At 38.8% G+C, this 7,722-nt stretch overlaps 1 long non-coding RNA gene across 1 annotated transcript; it reads left to right on the forward strand.

Moving 5' to 3' along the window:
* The first annotated feature begins 1,559 nt into the window (after positions 1 to 1,559).
* Positions 1,560 to 5,723, forward strand: LOC143810056 (uncharacterized). Its single transcript, XR_013222628.1, has 3 exons — positions 1,560 to 1,728; positions 4,388 to 4,457; positions 5,441 to 5,723. It is a non-coding gene; the product is annotated as an uncharacterized LOC143810056 (long non-coding RNA).
* Positions 5,724 to 7,722: the final 1,999 nt, after the last annotated feature.

A 7,722-nucleotide genomic window follows, 5' to 3' on the forward strand; every position in this document is an offset into this window, starting at 1 on the left:
TTACGTTAATGTACTTCTATTGATCTGTCTGATGCAACTTAAATATATAGCTGCTATCTTCTGTGATTGACCACACAGAATACAAGAGCACACTGAAAATGCTTGTGCAGACATCAGTTTAGAAATAGCTTGCTTAATGCAGCATATGTCAGTTAATGAACCTGGAAAATCAGATATGACAAAGTAGTAGGAAGTACATCTATGCCTCCCACTAAGAAGATAAACACAGAAGTATTTACAAGATTGCGATATATGGTGGATGACAGCTGGATTTATATACCCACTTGCCTGTTAAACTTTTCAGTATGTTATCAACATCTGTGACAGCTGTCAGGAATAGTTATTAAATGAGTGGAAGTAAATGTCAATCTAAATTCATTAGTTACTTTCCAAATTTATTATAGTTAAACGTTTTGAGGACATAGGTTTTCTCAATGGATGGAATATTAGAAAATGTTTTTCTTTCTATTTTAGTTACAGAGGAATGAGGCTTAAGTTTTGTGTTAGAACAATGCATTTGCATAGTTTTATCAATTTTCTAAGCATCGCGCAACATTCAGCGAAAAAAAAACAACTCTTGTCATGCTAGGAATTGAGCTGCATCATTATTAAGAAAATAGAATGTTCAGATTGAATCAAGTTGTTGGTTGAGTGAGATTAATGAGTGTATCTATTTATTGAAGGATTTGTCACTCAATGGACATTTATCATCCATCTACAGGACGGTTGATGAGTGTCTGATTTCTGTGGGCCTCCCCATTGGCACCCCCCGACAATTAACTAAAATAGGTGTCCTGAGCCCAAAGGTCCCCCTGACTACATAACTGCATAACTAAAAACATATTACAATGGTGGCAATTGGCAATGCACGGCATTATAAGAATAGGAATTGGTGAAAATGGCCCCTGTGTTGTACTACATTTCACCTGGTGTGCAATGATTTTTCAAGGAATTATCTTGATAGTGTTGGAGAAAATTTGTAGATATTGTTCCAGAGACTGATTCTTTCAGTTTGCCCATTACTACAGTATGAGGGCGATAGATTGAGGAGATATCTAAGTAGATAATTAAATTTTTGCCCACTGTCCTCCAGAAGAAATTGAACACCAACTTCAGAGCTCATGTGAGCAGGTAGGCCATGGAACTGGAAAATTTCTTAGGAAAACACTTGGACCAACTATGGAGCAGATGGAAATACAGATAATGGAACAAAATGGGACATCTTGGAGAAACGATGGTATTGAACTCCTGCACCTCATGAATTTTTGAAACACAATGCATAGAAATCTCAGCCCAGGACTCTTATGGCATAGGTAAATGCTGAAGAGGACTAGGAGGTGCTTTACATGAGGGTTTGAACTGTGAACACTGATTGCAAAATGCTACAAATTCTTTTCTGTCATGTTTCCATTGAACCACCATTATAAATGATAAGGGAATTTTGTAGGTTGTTTAACTCCTGAGTGACAGGAGAGCAGAGAAGAGCGATTCCAAGATAAGACGTTCTGTCTGAGTGCTTTTGAGACTAGAGAACCTTCTACAGTTGGAGCATTGGAAGAAGAGATGGTAGCAAGGATATGCTCATGTTCAATCACATAAACACGCATCGTCATTGGCAACACAAGGATCAAAAGGACCTGAAGAGAACATCAATTCTGTGATTTTTTTCTCAACTGGATAATAGATGAGGGTGAAGTCAAACCATGAGAAGAAGAGTGACCATGGCAGGTATTTAGCCTAATGGCATTTTTAAGCGATTCCAGATTTTTTGGTCAGTATGGATGGACATGGGAGCTTAGCTCCTTCATATATGTGTCACCAGTGCTCTATTCTGCTGCAGGAAATTTCTTGGAGAATAATCTGAAAGAATGATTTTTCCAGATGAATTTTATGTGAGAACTGCTTTTATACCAATAACAGAGGCATCCATTTTGAGAAAAACAGTATGTTGATATCAGGATAGTGTAGAAACAAAGCTAAAGATCCTGAAAGGCTTGAACAGCAGAATCTGACCTGTTTAGCAAATTACCATACTTCTGAGATAGAGCAACAAAAGGAAAAAACACTTGAAAGTAGTTTTCAGTGAACTGACTGTAAGGGTATGTGCACACGTCAGGATTTCTTCAGGAAGTTTTTGCGTTTTTTTTGCGGATTTCCCTGATAAAAACACTATAATACCGCATAAAAAATGCATACATTATGCATCCTATCATTTAGAATGCATTCCGCATTTTTTGTGCACATGTTGCGTTTTTTTCTGCCAAAAAAACGCATTCCGGAAAAAGAAGCAACATGTTCATTATTTTTGCGGATTTTTTCCGGATTTCTCATTAAATTGGAGTGTCAGGAAAAAAACGCAAAAAATCCGCATAAAATCCGCAAAAAAAAAACCGCACAAACCCCCCCCCCAAAAAAAACAAAACAAAAAAAACGCATGCGGATTTCTGGCAGAAATGTCCGGATTTTGTCAGGAAAATTTGTGCACATACCCTAACAATTGGCAAAACTGAGGAATCTTTGGAGAACTTTGAGACCAATGGATTGTGGTCAATCCAGAATAGCAGAAACTTTGTATGGATCCATACAGTGACCTGCTGATGAGATTATATATCTGATAAATGGGTCTCAAAGTACTTTTGGCACAGTCTATTCAGGATGGGAACGTTTATAAAGATGATGTGAGTCTACTTCTCTGGAGATTAGGATGTCACTTTGATAGACTATGACACAGAACATCATGAAAGATACATTAAAAAAATGCTGTCATAATCCAAAAGGCATGACAATTTATAGCTATCACGGGTGTTAAACAAAGTCTTTTATTCATGACCCCTATGTGGGTCAATTAGCATCTATCTCATGGGGTTTTTGCCGTCGTTTGGATCAACATGTAAACATTAGGTTTAGATTGAACTCGATGGACTTAGATCTACTTTCAATCATAAAAACTATGAAACAAGTGGGACTTCTTCATTCAAAAAGGGGTTGTCCAGCTAGTGGACAACTGTATTAAACTTAGTAGCAGTAGATGTAGATTACAGAAACCACAGTGATTTGCATGGCTAATAACATTTTTTTGTGAAAAATCTCTAAATAACAGTTCGTAATGCATAAAGCAGTAGATGCAGATTGCAGGAAACACAGTAGAATGCAGGAGATGATTGTGAACAGTCTATAAATAACTGTTCGTAATGCTTATCGCAAATGTAGGTTAACCAGCAGGTCTGAGGAATAGTAGATACAAATAGTAGAAATCACGAGTTTGTAAATATGACTGGAGCTTGACACTATCCAGTGTCTTCAGCTACAAACTCCAAACAAACAGAAACTGACAAAATACACTGACTGCTTACTTGGACACACAGGGGTGTTTAAGTGAACCATTAAGCCTTGTATGATGAAGTCAGAGAGGTATTCTGCACAAATAGTGAAATTTGATGTGGAACATTGTAAAGGGCAGCAGACATAGAAGAAGGGAGCTGAGCCTGACCCTGCAGTCGAGATTTGTAGGTATGTAACAACACACAATAATAAAATAAATCATTTGGTGGCCAGACGCCTTATAATTTGCAGAAGTAGATTTTTTTTAGTGATTTTTTTTTGTCATTATCATAACCAATTATTGTAGAATTATTTGTAACCATGAGGCTCTGAAGCAAAACTACAGGTTTTACTTGTAAAAGTAATGCATAAATAATAGACTGTCCATACATAGTTTAAAGTTTATGGTACGTATCTTCATTGGATCTTTGTATAGGAGCAGCATATGGGCGCTCTCCTATCTGCTAATTTCAAGATAGAAACGTGCTAATCACACAGTAGTACTCTAGAAAATCACTCACAAGTATGTCAATCCAAACTGACAATTATGAGCAGTGAAAATCATTATCTTCTGGCATATCAGCCAATAGACTGGAGGAATTGATATTTTTCTTTTTAGGTGCAAGTGCTACCGATTGCTTACACAGCCCCTATTCGGTTGTGCAAGTTACACATAGTATTTCCACACTAATAAGTTAAAGCTAGCCCAGACAATAAAAGCATATTTATTAATTTGAGGCATAATTACTTACTTGGCACCGATGGAAGGGTGAACTCACAGCATAAAAAAGTTGTACCGATGTACAGTACAGTTCCAGAAGCCCAGATTGTTTTTCCCTGCTTCCAATTACAGGCTACATTGAGTTGATAAATTATTGACTAAATAAAACAACTAAATAAAATGCAAATATTTACATCATTGTCCATAATACTGGTGAAGTATTTCCCAATACAGTCCTTGAGGAACCCCAACAGGTCATGTGTTAAGAAATTTCATAATATTGCATGAGGGAATGATTTAGTTTTGCAAAATCAATAATTAGCAGCATGTGTGTTTTCTTCACAGGACATGACTGGCTGTGTTTTTTTTTTTTGTTTAAGATTGGGAAACCCTGTGCTAGTGCAAAGAGTGCAAAGTAAGTGAGAAGATCAGTAGAGCTAACACTTTTGTTGTGCACTATCATAATTTTTTCCATACATTCTACCCAAAGATCTGCCGTTTGCCAAGTATGTCATGGATTAGTCATGGATTTTTACAAAAGATTCAACCAATTGCAATAAATTTCTACTAGATTTGGGGCACATTCTGTTTCTGGATCTTTCAGCTGCATCTAAATGTAGCCTTAAATGAACACTAGACCTAGAAATCAATGCTTAAAGGGAATCTGTCACCCCAAAAATGGCCTATAAACTAAGGCCACTGGCACCAGGGGCTTATCTACAGCATTCTGTAATGCTGTAGATAAGCCCCCAATGTATCCTGAAAGATGAGAAAAACAGGTTATATTATACTCTCCCAGGGGCGAGCCCGCTGCGGTCCGGTCCGATGGGCGTCGCGGTTCGGGTCCAGCGCCTCCCATCTTCAAACGATCACATCCTCTTCTTGTCTTCTTGCCACGGCTCCTGTGCAGGCGTACTTTGTCTGCCCTGTTGAGGGCAGCATATAGTGCTGCAGTGCGCAGGCGTCCGGCCTCTCTGACATTTCCAGGCACCTGTGCAGTGCAGTACTTGGCTCTGCCCTCAACAGGGCAGATAAAGTACACCTGTGCCGGAGCCGCAGCATGAAGACAAGAAGAGGATGTCATCGTAAGAAGACTGTAGATAAGCCCCTGATGCCGGTGGCCTTAGTTTATAGGCCATTTTAGGGGTGACAGATTCCCTTTAAAGGGGTTTGCCAGTATATTTCTAAACTTGACAGGAGAAAGCTGGCCGGGAGAAAGAGAAAGGAACCTGTCATGTCTGATAATGCTATTAATCTTTATATATGGGGTTAATAGCTTTATGATACTGTTCGGTAGCTGTACTGTACCCAGTGACCTGGAGATTAATTGCTTTGGGCATACCTGCATGACTGAAAGCCAGCAGCTGCCGGGAGTAATAAAGTGCATTTACTCCCCAGGAACCGTTTTTGAACACAAAGCCATGCTGTCTGTTACCAATGCGACTGCAAGCAACCTGCATTCTACTATGGCCTTCAACTTTTCTGGACTTGTTTCCCATCATGCACACATGTTAAGGTCATCTGGCATGTCACTGGTTGTCAACTGCAAAAGTAGCTACCAGCAGCGGATCTTGATAATTTGCCCAAGTGCATTCAGAACATTCCTCAGACAACAACTAATAACCTCATCGATAGTAGCATAGGTGTGTAAGTGTGCGTATTTCTATGCACGGCGATCATACTCGATACTGATTAAATCAAAATGTTTTGAAAATAATTTATGCATTTTTCATTATTTGCATAACATTAACATTTCTATTGAACCTGTGATTGTCATAATTCCATGACTTTCAGTATTGAGGAGTATATTTCTTTCCATGGCTATCAACTGCATGACTTTAACCACTACCGTGCGATGCGATTTCTAGTCATTTATAACATTCTCCAGATGGTGGCCCGATTCTAACGCATCAGGTATTCTAGAATATGTATGACAGAACTTGTTCAGTAAACGTTTCACATAACAGCCCACATAGCATATAACACAGCCCACGTAGCATATAGCACAGCCACGTAGTATATAACACAGCCACATAGCGTATAGCACAGCCACATAGCATATAACAGCCCATATAGAATATAGCACAGCCACCTAGTATATAACACAGCCAGGTAGTATATAGCACAGCCACGTAGCATATAACACAGCCCACATAGCATATAGCACAGTCACGTAGAATATAACACAGCCACGTAGTATAGAGCACAGCCACATAGTATATAGCACAGTCACATAGCATATAGCACAGCCACGTAGCATATAACAGCCCACGTAGTATATAGCACAGACCCATAGCATATAACACATCCCACGTAGCATATAGCACAGCCACGTAGCATATAGCACAGCCATGTAGTATCTAACATAGCCCACGTAGCATATAACACAGCCCACGTTGTATATATTACAGTCCATGTAGTATATAGCACAATCCACGTAGTATATAGTACAGTCAATGTAGTATATAATACAGTCAACGTAGTATATAACACAGCCACGTAGTATATAGCACAATCCACATAGTATATAGCACAATCCATGTAGTATATAGCACAGTGCAAGTAGTTATATAGCACAGCCACGTAGTATATAGCACAGGCATGTAGTATATAGCACAGGCACAGCCCATGTAGTGTATAGCACAGCCACGTAGTATATAGCAACCACGTAGTATATAGCACAGCCACAGAGTATATAACACAGCCCACGTAGTATATAGCACAGCCCACGTAGTATATAGCAGTGTGGGCACCATATCCCTGTTAAAAAAATGATTAAAATAAAAAATAGTTATATACTCACCTTACGAGGGCCCCCGAATCCAACCCAGGACTTAGCGATGCTCTCGCCAGGTCCGTTCCCAGTGATGCTTTGCGTCAATAACCCGTTATGAAGTAGCGGTCTCGGGTGATTACTGGGAATGGAGCTGCCAAGAGTATCGCGAGAATGGGGAAGGCTTCGGGCGCCGCCGGTAGGTGAGAATAGCACGATTTATTATTTTTTAAATTATTTTTAACATTATATCTTTTTACTATTGATGCTGCATAAGCAGCATCAATAGTAAAGGCTGTCACGGATTGTTCGCGGCCGGGCGCGACCAATCAGCGACGCGGGGTTTCCGATACAAACAGACGGAAATGGAGCTTAGACAGTTATATATATATATAGATAGCCAGTGTAATAGTATCAGAAGATGGAAGGTCTTCCACATACGGTATCCTAAAACCAGGATTGCCAACTTGACTTTTTAGTTCTCTGAATAGATTGCCACAAAATCACAGACATTGAATATTTCTATGGACACATTGCAAAACTATAATAAATCATCATGATTACAAGTGATGCATATCTGCAGCTCATAATTCTGATATAAAATCATCAGCTGCATTCACTGTTAGCTGTAAAATTATGTTAATCAGTCAAAATAATCTGTAAAAATTGCTTTAGCTTCAAAAGAAAAAAAATCACAAATAACTTAATTTTTTTTTACGGTCAGGTAAAAAAGTATCTATTTGTACTTACAGTCCTGGAATTTCTGAACGGCTGGCAACCCTGCCTAGGATGCACACATATGGCAAGGGTTTTACTATAACTTTACTTATTGAACTGATTAAATCTACCATACCTTTCCATAATCTAGGCAATTTAGTACATGACCACATATTATGCATTAGAATCA

This window comes from Ranitomeya variabilis, chromosome 2 (assembly GCF_051348905.1).
Source record: "Ranitomeya variabilis isolate aRanVar5 chromosome 2, aRanVar5.hap1, whole genome shotgun sequence".
NCBI lineage: Eukaryota > Metazoa > Chordata > Amphibia > Anura > Dendrobatidae > Ranitomeya > Ranitomeya variabilis.